At 38.6% G+C, this 18,385-nt stretch overlaps 1 non-coding gene across 1 annotated transcript; it reads right to left on the bottom strand.

Moving 5' to 3' along the window:
• Positions 1-16,529: 16,529 nt before the first annotated feature.
• On the bottom strand, positions 16,530-16,635 carry LOC123326420. Its single transcript, XR_006541080.1, has one exon. It is a non-coding gene; the product is annotated as a U6 spliceosomal RNA (small nuclear RNA).
• Between the last annotated feature and the right edge of the window lie 1,750 nt (positions 16,636-18,385).

Genomic DNA, 18,385 nt, shown 5'->3' with positions numbered 1-18,385 from the left:
CCAATAGTTCATTTCTGCTCTTGCTTCCCTTGCCTTTGGAGATGTGTCTAGGAAGAAGTTGCTGCGGCTGAGGTCGAAGAGGTTGCTGCCTGTGTTCTCAAGGATTTTGATGGATTCCTGTCTCACATTGAAGTCTTTCATCCATTTTGAGCCTATCTTTGTGTGTGGTGTAAGGAAATGGTCCAGTTTCATTCTTCTGCATGTGGCTGTCCAATTTTCCCAACACCATTTGTTGAAGAGACTGTCTTTTTTCCATTGGACATTCTTTCCTGCTTTGTTGAAGATTAGTTGACCATAGAGTTGAGGGTCCATTTCTGGGCTCTCTATTCTGTTCCACTGATCTATGTGTCTGTTTTTGTGCCAGTACCATACTGTCTTGATGATGACAGCTTTGTAATAGAGCTTGAAGTCCAGAATTGTGATGCTGCCAGCTTTGCTTTTCTTTTTCAACATTCCTCTGGTATTTGGGGTCTTTTCTGGTTCCATACAAATTTTAGGATTATCTGTTCCATTTCTTTGAAAAAAGTTGATGGTATTTTGATAGGGATTGCATTAAATGTGTAGATTGCTCTAGGTAGCTTTGACATTTTCACAATATCTATTCTTCTAATTCATGAGCATGGAACATTTTTCCATTTCTTTGTGTCTTCCTCAATTTCTTTCATGAGTATTCTATAGTTTTCTGAGTACAGACTCTTTGCCTCTTTGGTTAGATTTATTCCTAGGTGTCTTATCATTTTGGGTGCAATTGTAAATGGGAACAACTTCTTAATTTCTTTTTCTTCTGTCTTGTTGGTGTATAGAAATGCAACTGGTTTCTGTGCATTGGTTTTATATCCGGCCACTTCACTGAATTCCTGTATGAGTTCTAGCAGTTTGGGGGTGGAGTCTTTGGGGTTTTCCACATAAAGGATCATATCATCTGCAAAGAGTGAGAGTTTGACTTCTTCTTTGCTGATTCAGATGACTTCTATTTCTTTTTGTTGTCTGATTGCTGTGGCTAGGACTTCCAATACTATGTTGAATAGCAGTGGTGATAGTGGACATCCCTGCTGCGTTCCTGACCTTAGGGGAAAAGCTCTCAGTTTTTCCCCATTGAGAATGATATTCACTGTGGGTTTTTCATAGATGGCTTTTATGATATTGAGGTATGTATCCTCTATCCTTACACTCAGAAGAGTTTTAATCAAGAAAGGATGCTGTACTTTGTCAAATGCTTTTTCTGCATCTATTGAGAGGATCATATGGTTCTTGTTCTTTCTTTTATTAATGTATTGTATACATTGATTGATTTGTGGATATTGAACCAACCTTCCAGCCCAGGAATAAATCCCACTTGGTTGTGATGAATAATCCTTTTAATGTACTGTTGGATCCTATTGGCTAGTATTTTGGTGAGAATTTTTGCATCCATGTTCATCAGGGATATTGGTCTGTAATTCTCCTTTTCGATGGGGTCTTTGTCTGGTTTTGGGATTAGGGCAATGCTGGCCTCATAAAATGAGTTTGGAAGTTTTCCTTCCATTTCTATTTTTTGGAACAGTTTCAGAAGAATAGGTATTAATTCTTCTTTAAATGTTTGGTAGAATTCCCCTGGGAAGCCATCTGGCCCTGGGCTCTTGTTTATTGGGAGATTTTTGATTACTGCTTCAATTTCCTTAGTAGTTATGGGTCTGTTCAGGATTTTTATTTCTTCCTGATTCAGTTTCGGTAGTTTATACATATCTAGGAATGTATCCATTTCTTTCAGATTATCTAACTTGCTGGCATATAGTTGCTCATAATATGTTCTTATAATTGTTTGCATTTCTTTGGTGTTGGTTGTGATCTCTCCTCTTTCATTCATGATTTTATTTATTTGCATCCTTTCTCTTTTCTTTTTGATAAGTCTGGCCAGGGGTTTATCAATCTTATTAATTCTTTCAAAGAACAAGCTCCTAGTTTTGTTGATCTGTTCTACTGTTCTTTTCATTGATTTCTGCTCTGATCTTTATTATTTCTCTTCTCCTGCTGGGTTTAGGCTTTATTTGCTATTCTTTCTCCAACTCCTTCAGGTGTAGGGTGTAGGCTTTCTCACTCTTAATATGGCTGCAGTATTTTAGAATGTCTATCAGTCGCCAGATACTTATTGAAGTTCCCTATCTAACAAGCATAGTTCCAGCCATGTGCTGGAAATGCAGTGGTGGATGAAGCCAGAAGTCCTTGCCTTTACAGAGTTTATAGTCCACTGGGAAGATGAATGTTAAAAAAGTGTAAGTGTGCTAAGGACTATAGGGTCCTATGATGGGAAGTGCATCCTGTTGTGCGGAGTCATGAGGAAGCGATATTTAAGCTGGGGTCTCATGAATGAGTAGCAGTCAGTAAGCCAAGATGGTAGAAGACGGTCTGAGTGAACCAAATATACAAATGGCCTACGGCAGAAGGAAACTTCAAGTGTCTCACTGAGAAAATTTCAGCATATTGGAAGTGGGAGAAGTGAGGCTGGATATGGGCAAAAATGATTCATAAAGTCTCATACACCAAGGTAAGAATGCTGCACTAACTGAAAAGGCAATGGGAGTTCCCTGGGAGGGTTGAAGTTGGGGAGTGGTATGATCAGATTACAGTTTTAAAAACACTGTCTTTCTGGCTTGCAGTGAAGGGAAGACTGTGAATGGGCAGTGGTAGACAAAGCTAATGTGAGAATAGTATGTTCATTCTCTAGAACAAGGACGAATGGCTTGGATTGGGGTGTTTCCTGTGGGGATGGAGAGAGGAGCCTGGATTTCAGATACATGTAGGACATTCCCTTGACAAGATTTGGGGCACTGCTCTTAATAGCAGTATAATGTGAGCCCCAGGTATAATTTTATGTTTAAAGGAAAAAAAAGTGAAATTAATTTTAATAATGTAATTTAATTCAGTATATCTAAATTATCATTTCAACATGCAGTCCATATCTTAAAATGATAATGAGATATTTTAAAATCTTCAAAATCCAGAGTGTAATTAACATTTATAATACAATCAGTTTGGACTAGTGTATTTCAAGAGTTTCACAGCCACATATGGCTAGTGGCTAAATATTTGGAGGAGTTGGTTTGCTTGTCTGTAGTTTTTTTTTTTTTTAAGATTTTATTTATTTATTTGACAGAGAGTGAAAGCGAGAGAGATCACAGAGGGAGAGGGAGACGTAGACTCGCCTCTGAGTAGAGAGCCCAGTGCGAGACTCAATCCCAGGACCCTGGGATCATGACCTGAGCTGAAGGCAGTCACTTAACCGACTGAGCCACCCAGGCACCCCTTGTCTGTAGCTTTTATACTTTTCCATAAGCTGGCAGCCTACTCTGAACACCTCATTGCGTCACTACAATGACTAACTAAAGTGATGTACATGAATGATGCTCAATAAAAGGTTGTTTAATATGGAAAGCTGGTAGCTGTCCATTTAGCCATTGTCTACATGACACTAAAATAAGGGGCAATTTATTCAATGCAGTTAGGAAAAATATTTAGACTAAATTTTTTTATAAAGTTAGAAAAAAAACAATTGGCTACTTACTGTAGATAAATCATAATTTAGAATCATTGGCATGGATTGTATCCTTAGGTAAAAGGTAGGCAATAAACAAGTAGGGTAGTGAATCCCAAAACTATATTTAAAGGCACTAATATTTTTGTTTCATAAAAAGGTGACCTATTGAAGCACAATAAATTGTAACATAGCCTCGTTTTTCATCTTCTGTAAGTTTTCATGAACAACTCTTTCAATGTGTCTGAATGCATTAAATCTCTAGCAAATACTAAAGAGAATCCTGTAACCACTGATATTTGTAATGTCTCTGTGAAATGATTTATTTTAGAAGCTGAAGTAAGACTTTTCTTTCTTTTAGTAGAGGTCACAAAGGATGCTCAGGTTGCTTTTGATCATGCCTACTTGACTTATGAATTAAAATAGTCAACACATCAAACCAATTTTCAAGTGTTTTCGCCTTTTTTACTCTATGGGAATTTTCCCATGAATACATCAGAGGAGAATTTAGCTCAAAGCAACTGATAAATCAATGACATGATTCTCTAGGCAGCTTCTCTATCACAGACTGAACATCTGTAGCTGGAGCGGCATAATTGAACTATAAGCAGCATATTGGGGAGATACCCACTTTTGCCCCTCTATTTTCCACATTGAAGACAGTGATTTTTTCAAAACACAATTCCAATTAAGCTAAATTTCTCCTTAACACACTGTAATGACTCCTCACACTTTTAGATCAAGACCATAGTCTTGATCTGTTTCTATCCATCACTCTTTGCCTTTTATTAAATTAAACTTTTCATTTTGAGATAGTTTTAATTTCACATGCAGTTTTAAGAAATAATAGAGACATATTATGTGGAAACTTCATCCAGTTCCCTAATGGTAACATCTTGCAAAACTATAGTTGAAGATCACAACCAGGATGCTGATGTTCATACTGTTAAGATACACAACATTTTCATCACAAGGATCCTTAATGTTGTCCTTTTATAACCATAGTCTCTTCCATCCAGTGCCCCACCCCCTACTAATCTCTGGCAACCACTAATCAGTTCTCCATTTCTGTAATTTATCATTCAAGAATGTTACATAAATGTGGGGCACCTGGGTGGCTCAGTCAGTTAAGTGTCTGACTCTTGGTTTTGGCTCAGGTCATGATCTCAGGGTTGTGAGATTGAGCCCCATGTCAGGCTCCACGCTGAGTGTGGAGCCTGCTTAAGATTCTCTCTCCCCCTCTCCCTCTGCTCCTCCCCTGTTCTCACACAGCATGTGCTCTGTCTCTCTGTCAAAAACAAAAAATTTAAAAAAATAAAAAAAGAATGTTATGTAAATGGAATCATCAAATATGTAACCAATTGGGGTTGGGTTTTTTCACTTAGTCTAATTCTCTGGAGATTTCACCCAGGTTACTATATTATCAGTAATTAGATATTTTTTATTATGATATACCAGTTAGTTTAACCATTCATCTGCTGAAGGATATCTGTTTGTTTTCTAGCGTTATGCTATTTTGAATAGAGCTGCTGTAAACATCCAGGTACATGGTTTTGTATGAGCATGAATCATCATTTCTGTTTCCTTGTTGGATGTTTCTATTGCTTTACTAAACCTTTTTATTTTTTCATTTGTTTCAGACATGCTGATAATTACACATTGAAGCATTTTTATCATGGATGTTTAAACATTGTTATCAGATAATTCTAACATCTTTGTCATATTTTTGTTGGCATCTGTTGTCTTTTTCAGTTTGAGATCTTCCTGGTTCTTGGCATGACTAGTGATTTTTATTGAAACTCTTACATTTTTCCTATTATGTTCTGAGATTCTGGACTTTATTGAAACCTTTTTTCTTCTGACACCACTCCAGAAGGGGGAGAGGGAGGAGCACCACCTCATTATTGCCAAGTAGAGGCAGAAATTCAGGTTCCCCACACAACCTCTGGACATATGAGATGTGAGAGGGGCTTCTTGTTACTGCTGGGCAGGAGGTGGGTTTGGTAATACAAGCAGTCCCCATTGATATCACAGTGACTTCGCTATCTCTGGGTGATTGTGAAAGTTCTAACTCTCCATTTAGCTCCCTACATGATTTCTAGTAACATAGTTGGAGGTGGTGGGTACTTATTACTGAAAGCTGGGGATGAAAATCCTATCTCCCTATTTGACCTGTTCTGATACCACCCTGGCAGGTGTTTGGGGGCAGTTGGTACAGGCTCTTGAGGGTGTAAGTCTCGGTTCCCCACACAGCATTCATCAGCATGGATGGGAGGATGGCTACAGTTTTTCTGTGGTGTTTGACTAGAGTGGAATGATTATTACCTAAAAGTTTTCTGTCTTGCTACTTTTTCCTTTTACTCACCCTTTGGCTAGAAAAATTGGGTTTTAGTTGGGGTTTTTTGTCTATCCTCATGGATGTTTCTGGGTTACCAGCTACTTTGGCTGTAAGTCTAGGATATGTAAGGCAAAAAGAAAACCCAGGAAACTTAACCACTCTGTCATTCCTTGGGTCCTGTGGTCCCTAGCCAAATTGCCTTCTCTCTCCACCTTTCAGTCTTCTGCTGTTTGTTTAATATATAATATCTATGAATTGTAGTTGTACTTAGCAAGAATAATAGGAAAGTATGTCTGTTTCATCTTCCCAGAAGTGCTAATGACTCTTGAATTTTTATTTTCTATTATTTTTTAAAGATTTATTTTTTTATTTTAGAGGGGGGAGGGGCAGAAGGAGAGGGAGGGAATCTCAAGCATATTCCATGCTGAGCACAGAGCTTGATGAAGGGTTCGATCTCATGACCCTGAGATCATGACCTGAGCTAAAACCAAGAGTCAGACATTCAACTAACTGAGCCATCTAGGCACCCTGACCCTTGGCTTTTTAAAATCTCTATTATGCTTTAGATCTTACCTCAAAAATCCCTTTCACTAGGAACCATTCTCTCACTTCCCTTAATACTGAAATGCTAGACTATTAGAAGCTCTCAAAAAAGCGTGTATTTCTCCTCTTCCTAGCATGTATTTTAAAATAACAGTATTAAATGAATTTGACTGAATAATGTGTTTCCTTTATTAGACTCTAAGTTTCATGTGGGTAGTGATTTTGGCTGTGTTTTAATTATTTTGTTCACAGTACCCAGCAATCTGCTTGGCATTAATAGTAGATTCTTGATAATATTTGTAGAATGAATAAGGCAATGCAATAAAGTAGAAAGAGCTCTAGTTCTGCAGTTAGATTTTGCCACTCTAATAGAAGTATAATCTTTACATCTTTTTTGTCCTTTACTGTTTTTTCATATGATAATATTAAGTAATATAACACATAAATTTCTCCACATAATGCATGACATGATGACTTCCAATTTCTAACAGCTATTGTTTCCCTTATTCTGATATCCTTCTTTCCTAGAAAACTGTAGTCTTGCTTTATTTCATTTTTTTTTTTTTATCTCTGATGACAACCACAGTGCCAAGGACATGGTGGAAACTCAATAATTATTAAATGGAATTAAATCAATATGTGTATTATTATTTTATGGGACTTATATGAGGTTTCTGATATAACATTATATATTTAAGAAAAATGTACATAAAAGGAAAAAAACTTAGAGGGGGGAAATAGTTTTGTTTAGAAAGCAAAAGAGCTGATTTATCATTGGTTCACCCTTGAACTAGAAGAGCAGGTTGAAAATAGCAAATACATTCCAAGGAAAGAGTACAAGTGTTCATGTTATAATAAATACTATAGAAAGTTATAAGAACAAGTACATTTGGAAACATAAAAAGAGGGTGAACTGTGAAAAAGTAGATAAAATAACTTTTTTCTGAATGGAATAAATTTTGTCCCTTATTCCCAGGAAAAGGGAAAAAAGAAAAATAGGCTTCAAAATATGCTTTTGACATTGATCACATAGGAGGGCAAGAGCTGTAGGGAAAGGGATTTATAGCCTTCTGCTGACCTTTAACAGATCAGGTCTGTGTCATGGGCTTTGTGGCACTGCCCATGGGCTGACTATGAAGGGGTTATCATTGGGGATAAAAGTGCCTGTTGAATTTGGGGTAACGTGATATACACAGGCTACCAGATGCTTCTGTCTCCTGAGAAAGATGTAACTTGTGATTGTAAGAAAGGAGGAGAAAATCATAGGGAAATACAGAACATCTCTGGTTCAGATTTGAGTGGCAAGGGGAAAATGGTGAGATAGGAAACTATGAGTGAATATATATAAATGATGGTCAATATTTAACCAAAATATACTATGTGCTGGGCGTTGATCTATGAGCTTTACATATATTAAATCATTTAATCCATTATGATTGGTGTTCCAATTATAATATTCATGTTGGGATATAGAAGTTACAATATTCTTGTAGGCTTATTGATACTATCTTTCCCGGATTGGAGACGGGGGGATGTATGTTTGAAATGGGACAAAAGTGGGGCACCTGGGTGGCTCAGTCATTAAGCATCTGCCTTCAGCTCAGGTCATGATCCCACGGCCCTGGGATCGAGCCCCGCATAGGGCTCCCTGCTCCGCAGGAAGCCTGCTTCTCACTCTCCCACTCCCCCTGCTTGTGTTCCCTCTCTCTCTGTGTCTCTCTGTCAAATAAATAAATAAAATCTTAAAAAAAAAAAAAAAAGAAATGGCACAAAAGATAACTTACACCCTGCTGCTGTGCTTTCTGTTATGGGTAGAATTTTGTCCTCTCAAAATTCCTATATTGAAGTCCTAACCCCCAATATCTGAGAAGGTGATCTTATTTGGAAAAAGGGTCATTGTAGATGTAACTAAAGATGAAGTCACACTGGACTAGGGTGGTTCCTAATCCTAGATGACTGGTGTCCTTTTCAAAAGGAGAGAATGGACACATAGACACACACAGGTACAGAGAGCATTCCATGTGAACATGAAGACAGTCACCGACAAGCCCAGGAGAGAGGCCCAGAACAGATTGTTCCTTTAACAACGCTGAGAAGGAACCAACCCTGTCAACATTTTTGATTTCAGAGTTCTAGCCTCCAGAACTGTGAAAACAAGAAATTTCTGTTATTGAAGCTACCCAGTTTGTGACACTTTGGTATGATAGCCCTAGCAAACTAATACACTTTCCCTGGAGCACTGACCACAAATGGAGGTTACATATCCTTTTGAAAACATAAACAGAACAATGGAAGACCTCTCCAGAGAAATGCAAATAGCCACAATTTTACATATAATTTCAAGAGTTCACAGATGTTCCGTAGTCCATCCACAAACCCACTCACCCTAGGCCAGACTGAGAACTTTTGTACTAGAGTCAATGTGACTTCTCCCAATCCCTTTCTTAGGTGATGCCTCCTGAACATATTGACCTACACTGAACATTTCCCATGGAAAAAAAAATAAAAAACACTCTTTAGTGTGTGGCAGCATCTTATAGCAATAGAAGGAATTATGCTCTGAAGAGTTGGTGCCTTGGAGCTGTGACTCACATCACAGTATTTGACTACCTTAGAAATACCTTGGGCTCTACTATAGCCCCCTGTTAAAACATACAGCTGCTTATTATTAAGAGGAGAGAGAAGAACCATATGGTCCTCTCAATTGATGCAGAAAAAGCATTTGACAAAGTACAGCATCCTTTCCCGATTTAAACTCTTCAGAGTATAGGGATAGAGGGAGCATTCCTCAAGTTCATAAAATCCATCTATGAAAAACCCACAGCGAATATCATCCTCAATGGGGAAAAGCTGAGAGCCTTTCCCTTAAGATCAGGAACACGTCAAAGATGCCCACTCTCGCCACTGTTGTTCAACACAGTACTAGAAGTCCTAGCAACAGCAATCAGACAACAAAAAGAAATAAAAGGTATTCAAATTGGCAAAGAAGTCAAACTCTCTCTTTTCGCAGATGACATGATACTTTATGTGGAAAACCCAAAAGACTCTACCCTCAAATTACTAGAACTCATCCAGCAATTAAGTAATGTGGCAGGGTACAAAATCAATGCACAGAAATCAGTTACTTTCTTATACACTAACAACTCAACTGTAGAAAGAGAAATTAGATAAATGATTCCATTTACAACAGCACCAAAAACCAAAGGATACCTCGGAATAAACCTAACCAAAGAGGTGAAAGATCTATACTCCAGGAACTACAGAACACTCATGAAAGAAATTGAAGAAGACACAAAAAGATGGAAAAATATTCCATGCTCATGGATCGGAAGAATAAACATTGTTTAAAATGTCTATGCTACCCAGAGCAGACTATACCTTCAGTGCCATCCCGATCAAAATTCCAATGACATTTTTCAAAGTGCTGGAACAAACAATCCTAAAATTTGTATGGAATCAGAAAAGACCCCAAATCACCAAGGAAATGTTGAAAAAGAAAAACAAAGCTGGGACATCACATTGCCTGATTTCAAGCTATATTACAAAGCAGTGATCACCAAGACAGCATGGTACTGGCACAAAAGCAGACACATAGACCAATGGAACAGAATAGAGAGCCCAGATATGGACCCTCAACTCTGTAGTCAAATAATCTTCGACAAAGCAGGAAAAAATATGCAATGGAGAAAAGACAATCTCTTCAATAAATGGTGCTGGGAAAATTGGACAGCCACATGCAGAAGAATGAAACTTGATCATTCTCTAACACCATACACAAAGATAAACTCAAAATGGATGAAAGACCTCAAGGTGAGACAGGAATCCATCAAAATCCTAGAGGAGTAAACACCCAGTAGTGCAATTGCTGGATCGTATGGTAGCTCTATTTTCAACTTTTTGAGGAACGTCCATACTGTTTTCCAGAGTGGTTGCACCACACATCTGTACTTCTGAAACAAATAATGCAATATATGTTAAGAAAAAAAAAAAAAAGATAGCAGGAGGGGAAGAATGAAGGGGGGGAAATCGGAGGGGAAGACGAACCATGAGAGACGATGGACTCTGAAAAACAAACTGAGGGTCCTGGAGGGGAGGGTGGTGGGAGGATGGGTTAGCCTGGTGATGGGTATTGAGGAGGGCACGTTCTGCATGGAGCACTGGGTGTTATGCACAAACAATGAATCATGGAACACTACATCTAAAACTAATGATGTAATGTATGGTGATTAACATAACAATAAAAAATTTTTAAAAAATCCTAGAGGAGAACATAGGCAGTAACCTCTTTGACATCTGCCACAGCAACTTCTTTCAAGATACATATCCAAAAGCTAGTGAAACAAAAGCAAAAATGAACTTTTGGGACTTCATCAAGATAAAAAGCTTCTGCACAGCAAAGGAAACAGTCAACAAAACAAGAGGCAACCCACAGAATGGGAGAAGATATTTGCAAATGACACTAAAGATAAAGGGCTGGTATCCAAGATCTATAAAAACTTCTCAAACTCAACACCCAAAAAACAAATAATCAAGCCAAAAAATGGGCAGAAGACATGAAAAGACACTTCTCTGAAGAAGCCATACAAATGGCTAACAGACACATGAAAAAATGTTCATCATCATTAGCCATCAGGGAAATTCAAATCAAAACCACGTTGAGATACCACCTTACACCAGTTAGAATGGCAAAAATGGACAGGGCAAGAAACAACAAATGTTGGAGAGGTTGTGGAGAAAGGGGAACCCTCTTACACTGTTGGTGGGAATGCAAGTTGGTACAGCCACTTTGGGAAACAGTGTGGAGGTGCCTCAAAAAATTAAAAATAGAGCTACCCTATGACCCAGCAATTGCACTCCTGGGTATTTACCCCAAAGACACAGATGTAGTGAAAAGAAGGGCCATATGCACCCCAATGTTCATAGCAGCAATGTCCGCAATAGCCAAACTGTGGAAAGCCAAGATGCCCTTCAACAGATGAAGGATAAAGAAGATGTGGTCCATATATACAATGGAGTATTATTCAGCCATCAGAAAGGATGAATACCCAACTTTTACATCAACATGGATGGGACTGGAGGAGATTATGCTAAGTGAAATAAGTCAAGCAGAGAAAGTTAATTATCATATGGTTTCACTTATTTGTGGAACATAAGGAATAGCATGGAGGACATTAGGAGAAGGAAGGGAAAAATTAATGGGGGGAAATTGGAGGGAGAGATGAACCATGAGGGACTATGGACTCTGAGAAACAAACTGAGGGTTCTAGAGGGGAGGGGGGTGGGAGGATGGATTAGCCTGGTGATGGGTATTAAAGAGGGCACATACTGCATGTGCACTGGGTTTTATACAAAAACAATGAATCGTGGAACACTATCTCAAAAACTAATGATGTATTGTATGGTGACTAACATAATAAAATTTAAAAATATACAGCTGCTTTTCTTTATCTTTGCTTTCTTTTTTTAATTAATACAATCTTTCTCTTATAATTGCTACATGTAATTTATAGGGCCAAGTATGGAAACAGGTAGAGTAAGCTGTTGTTTTGGTGTGCTTTAGGGAAAGAACTTGAACTCAAAGTGACTATATTTATATTTATATTTATATTTATATTTATATTTAAGGATGTGGGTAAAAAGGAAAGCAAAGAGGCTAAGAAGTGACATCCCAAAGGATAGAAGAGCTCTTTCAGAGGATATGGGAAGAAGACCAAAACTCCCTTTGCTTCTTTCCTACTCTGCTTAGTACTGGGTGTCTAACACATATTCTGAATCTCACATAGTATGTTCTGCATGCACAAAGATGAAAGGCATTATGAAAATAAACATGAGAACCTGCCTTCATCCCTCCGTGTGTGCATTATGTAGCTATGTCTTGCTGTCTAAGAGTTGGCTTTCTCCTTCTGTTCAAGTAAGCCATATCTCTGTTATTGTGGTTAAAACTCTGTGAAACTGTCTTCTGTTGCATTTTCAAGCAACGGATAGAAACTGCTCTTGCTGTAGCTTCACGTCATCCTTGAAGAATGCCTTCCACCTGCGTTTGCATGATTTTTCTCTGTCATTCACTTTGAGGAAGAGATACCTTGTCTTGATAGTGCCAATGCTACTCATATATCGACCCATAAGAGTGAGTCTATATTGTTCAGCTGTCATTATTATCGTCAAACAAACATTAAACACCATGGCAGATAATCTTGTCTGCCAGCTGAATGAGAGTTCAGAAAGCACAGCTGCTCCTGACGTTTGCTGCCACAGGATAGAGGGATCATCATTTAGGATCCTTCCTCTCATGCTCTCTTCTCTCTTACCAGCCTCTCTGTCTGGAATTCTCAATTATTTGCATCTATTGAAATCCTGCTCACTTGAAATCACTGATTCATGTGCCACCTCCAGGAAGTCCTTGTGAGTCTCTCAACTGTATGGGATATCCATATTTTATCATTTTCCTTAGGTCATAGTATTATACTCACAGTGAATTTATGTTACGTCCACTCCCCAGATGGTAAGGTGCTGAGAATAGTACTTGGTCTTACTCATTTTGCCTCTCCGTCAGTACTTCACACACGGTGCTCACAACAGGGTGCTTTGGAATTTTTTTTTCCTGAAGTCCTTCAATACCTGGCTCTGCCACATAGTCTTCCTGGATTAATCTGAATTTGAGTTGGGTTTTGTATTTGAGGTAGAAGTAGTTTGGCACATGGAAAATTGAAGAATGTAGGCAAAGGGACATAACAGAAGATGCCAGTCAATATCATGTACTGAGATCATATGATATGCAGTGAAAATGTAGTGGGAAATTGAAAGATAGGAAAGTAGAGAATGGGGGAGGTAGTTGAGATGGAACCTTGGAAAACACAGTTAAGTTAAATATTTGTTAAATATTTAGATTTATATAGCAATTTTCTTTCAAGGAACTTAAAGGAATTGCAGTAATACGGGCACAGATCAATCCATTGCTATCCATTTTATATCACCAGAGACAAGATAATGCCTGGAAGCAAGGAAGAATTCAGTTTATATTTGTGGGATGACTATATGAAGTTCTTGGTATTTTGGAAGAAAGAGGTTTATTAAAGAACACTGGATTGCAGAAGGATGGTAGAGAAAACCAAGACTGGTTTCTAGGTTTAGCCTTACTCAATTTCAGGAAGATACACGGCGGTGGCAGGGGGAAGGGTGGAAAACAGTGGTGAGAGCTGATCTGATCTTGAAACTTCCTGGTAAAAAGATGGATGTGATGTTGGTACAAATGCAAATTATTGGACGCTGGCTCTACTCTGCTCAGCTACAGAAGTAGCAGGCCTCTGACAGAAGCCTAATGTCTAGATAGGCTGTATCTCAGCAAGCTTATGTAACATACCTGATAGTGGAAGTTTTTCTGTTGTGGTGAGAATACTTAACATGAGATTTAACCTCTTAACAAATGGTTAGGTGTACAATACAGTGTTGTGAACCACAGCCACAATGTTACATAGTAGATTTGTAAAACTTAATCATCTTGGGTAACTTTTTTTTTTAAGACATGCTCCCAGGCTGCCTTAAATCAAGACACCACTCCTTCTGTTAGATTTCTCACTTGAAAAAGAAACACTTTGAATTATCCACAGTGAGTAACCCTGAAATAATACTGATAGTGTTCTTTTTCTCTGGGCATAACGCAGAGTGGGTGTAAAAGTGGGTACAGGAAGTGGTACAAATTAACAAATAATATAGTGAGAGTGGAGAAGGAAAAAGCCCAGCTTAAAATAGTTTGTCCAGTAAATAATTATCAAAAACCTCATGTGCCTCAGTAAATAACCCTCTGGAGGGAAACACACTGGTATGTTTAGAGAATAATGAGGACAATTTGGCTGAGAGCTGTGAGACATGGGAGAAGAGGATGGTAGGAGATAAGATCTGAAGAGTGGCCAGAGACAGACCAGGAGGTGATAAGCAGTTTGGATTTTATTCTAAGTGTGATGCCTACACCCTGGAAGCTTTTTTCTTTTTTTTTTCCTACAGAGGGAGAGAGAGAGAAGTGGGGGAGGGACAGAGGAAGAGGGAGAATCTTAAGCAGGCTCCACATCCAGTATGGAGCCGACGTCAGGCTTGATCTCACAACCCTGAGATCATGACCTGAGCTGAAACCAAGAGTCTCCCACTTAACTGACTGAGCCACCCAGGTACCCCACCCTGGAAGCTTTTGAATGAAGTGATATAACCTGATTTAGTTTTTCAAAGCTCTGTCTGGTTGCTCTGTGGAGAATGAAGTATAGGAGGGCAGGAATGGAAGCAAGTTGACTGGTGGGCAGGCTATTGCACTAGCTGAGGTAAGCATGGATAATACACAAGGATGGTAGCAGGAGAGCCAGCAAAAGTGACTAGATTTGGGAAATGTTTTGAAATATACAAGTTGACAAGACTTGCAGATAGATTTATTGTAGGGGAGAGGGAAAGAAATTCAAAGATAACTTTGGGTTTTTGGACTTAACAGCTGAGTCAGATGGAGCAGACTGGACGGAGAAAGCTCTGGGGGAGTGGTGTGATTAAGGCTTCTGCTCTGGGCGGATGCCTAATAGACACTCCCTGGAGATGATGAGTGGGCTGTTGGATGCATGAGTCTGGGGTTCAGGAGGAGGTCAGGGCTGGATATATGCTTGGGGTAGTCATTAGTAGAGAGATGGTATTTACATGCAGGGACTAGATACGGCCATATGTAAGAGTATTGATAGAGGAGAAAATGGAGCCTGGCCCGAGTCCTGGGCTCTCTAGCATGTAGAAGTCAAGAAGAGGAAAAGGAGCAAGCAGAAGAGACAGAGGAGGGGAGGCAGCTGAAAACGAAGGAAAATTAGCATGGTAGAGTGTCAAAAACAAAAAAATGCCAGAAAGGAAGTGATAACTCAAACGCTGCTGGAGGGTTGAGAGAGATGAAGTTTGAGAACTGGCCACTGGGCAGAGCAAGATGGAGGTGCTGCTAAATTGACTGAAGCAGGCTGAGCAGATAGTAAGAGGCAAGGAAGTTGAAATAACTATGTCCACTAGTTTTAGCCACAAAAGGGAGAAGAGAAATGAGGCTGTGGTTACAAACAGGAACAATTCATCCACTTCCATCCACAACAGGAGGAAAGGTAGAATTTAAGGGTATAGATGCAGGTAGAGACCAATTTGATCTTGAAAACAAGAAGCCATTATCTCCAGATGGCAAGAAAAAAAAAAGGAAAACAACTGTACTTTCTTCAAAATCTTCAAAAAGTACAGTACAACTGTACTTTCATCGCCATATATGTTGCTTGATGAAATGTTAGATCATGGAAGAATGGAAACTGCAGTAGGGCTTGTGATTACTTGCTTGGTGTAAATTTATTTTCATGCTTCATGTTCATATACAAGTTATTTAAACCAGTAATTTTAATCCTTAGGAAAGCTTGCTAAACAATTCTGTGCAGAAAAATAAATAACTTAAAAACATTTAAAACGTTTTAAATTGCTGTTTGGGCATCAAGCTGAAACATAATTTTGCTTTGATTACTATGTCCTATCCTGCATTTTTCTCTGCAAGTATTAAAAAAAAAAGTGTAAAATTTAGTGGTAACAGGTGATTGTACAAATAGTTATTCTTCTGAGCTGTTACACAATAAGCATAAATATATAAACAAGAAACAGCTTGCTCTAGTTAGTTTCTTCAAATTGTAATATACAGAACTCTAATGCTGTTTGTCTCTGCTTTGCTAAGTAACAGTGGACCAGCAATTTAGCTATTCTATGACCATTCAAATATGTAAAATTGTTGACAAAGGACCAGGGCTTTAAGATCTCAGGATCCTCTTAATGAAGCAGTATTAATATATATTTTTCTGATTTTTGTATTGTAGTAAAATATATAAAACATTAAATGTACCATTTTTTAAGAGAGGGTTAAAGGTGGGGGAGGGGCAGAGGGAGAGGGAGAGAAAGAAGTGAGAATCTCAAGCAGGCTCCATGCTCGATCTCACAACCTCGAGATCATGATCTGAGCCAAAATCAAGAGTCCATGCTTAACTGACTGTGCCACCCAGGTGCCCCTATTTTAACCATTTTTAAATGAACAGTTCAGTAATATTAAGTACATTCATACTGCTGTTCAACCATCACCACTATCCATATCCAGAACTCTTTCATAAAAATATGAAAATCTTTATGAATTTGCATGCCATTATTGAGGAGGTGTGATGCTAATCTTCTCTGTAATGTTCTAACTTTAGTATATGTGTGCCAAAGTGACCACTTATTCACATTTTAAAGAAAACACTTATTTACATAAAGAAGAAAAAAATATAGAAACTGTGACTCTGAAAGATAAGCCAGAACCATTTGATTATTATTATCAAAATAAGGGCTTAGATCAATTCCATAATGTTCCATATCAAGATATTGAGGCATGGAGGGTGACTATGTTGTTCTTCCATAAAATACCCTTTGGTTGTACACTCAGAACCAGAATATGGGATAGATTATTGGAACCAAGATGATCATTGCCTTATTTTCCTAATTTTCTGGTTGAAAACGGAACAACTAAAGAATGATTCAAACCCAAATTGATTGAGTTCTTACTATATGCCAGGCATTATGCTGCAAATGTACATGAATTATCTAGCTGAATCCAACAAGAATGCAATGAGGTAACTCTATTATTTTCATTTTAAAGATAATAAAACTTACAACTATATTGGAAAGGTATAATTAACTATTCATGGTTTCATAACCAGTAAACCGTGGGTGAAAGAGGTACGTACCCCTTGACCAGCCTGACCCCACAGCCCTTGCTCTTAACCTGTGTGCTCTAGTGTGTCTATTATAAAGTGATGGAAGGCTATACCTCCCCCAAGTTTTAAAAATTAAAACTCATCCTGTTCTCATTAACACATTGTTTTTGCTTGTGCAAACACTTATATGCTGAATAATGATAATCTCATCAGGGTTTTGAGTTGGACTCACAATTATTTCTAAGTGTTTTACTAGCAAATATTTTCTCTATAGCTACTAGGGGATGGGGGTTGGGGGGATGATGATGGGGGATGGAGGATAGGGGATGGGGATGAAGGATAAGGGATGGGGGATGGGGATGGGGGAAGATTTCATCAGCGTTCTTTGCTGCAATTTCTCTGTATTCATTCTCATAATTTGCTGCCTTCTAAAAGGATGCCTTTGAAATTAGAACATTTCTTAAAATAAAATTGCTGTGCCAGAAGACCCCATTTAGAACTTAATTTCAGCTCTTATCTATAATATTCCTGCATCTACATTCTGATTTTCACACCTGTTATGCACTATCTTAGTTTGTTTCCAGAATTTGCCCTAACAGAGCTTTATTATCATACACTATCTAATTCAGGAAGCCCTTACATATTTGTATGAGGTTGATGAGGTTTCTGCTTGTTTTATTTAGACTTCATGTTGCAGGCTTTCCTCACACTGCACCCTGGTCTTTATTAGGAACTCTCAGCTGTAGTTAGGTGAAAAGAGCAAGGTTCTGGAAGACAGCTGGACCTGGTTTGATTTCAGCTCCTCCACTTATTACACATAATGCAAGATTATGGTCAACTTTTTAATTGCTAAGATTACAGACAGTTGGAATTTTAGATTTACACATGATGAAGTAGAAATTTGTGCAGCTGAGTGGAAATATATTTCCTGGTTGTTGAGGAGCGTGGCATAGGGGGTTGAGAAGTGGCTTTAATCTTACCCCAACAAGTAATGAAGAAGTAACAAAGAAGCAGGTCTGAGTGCGTTCCATGTTCCTCTTGTGCTCTCTTCTTTCCCACACTCCTCCCCTTTTCTTCCCAGAGCTTCTTCACCCAGCAGGTTTGACCAACCATAATCACTACCTCATGGATGAGATTAGATCCACAAGGGCAGGTGGGTAGGAGGGGAGAAGAGGGAATGATTTTCCCAGTCCCATTCCTTTTACTCTCCTCCTTCCACACTGGATTCTGACACTGCTGGCTAGGGTGTCTCAATAGGGGTCCACCCACAAC

This window comes from Neomonachus schauinslandi, chromosome 12 (genome assembly GCF_002201575.2).
Source record: "Neomonachus schauinslandi chromosome 12, ASM220157v2, whole genome shotgun sequence".
Lineage (NCBI taxonomy): Eukaryota > Metazoa > Chordata > Mammalia > Carnivora > Phocidae > Neomonachus > Neomonachus schauinslandi.
Note: the sequence above shows the minus strand (reverse complement) of the source record. Positions and strands in the feature narration are given on the sequence as shown.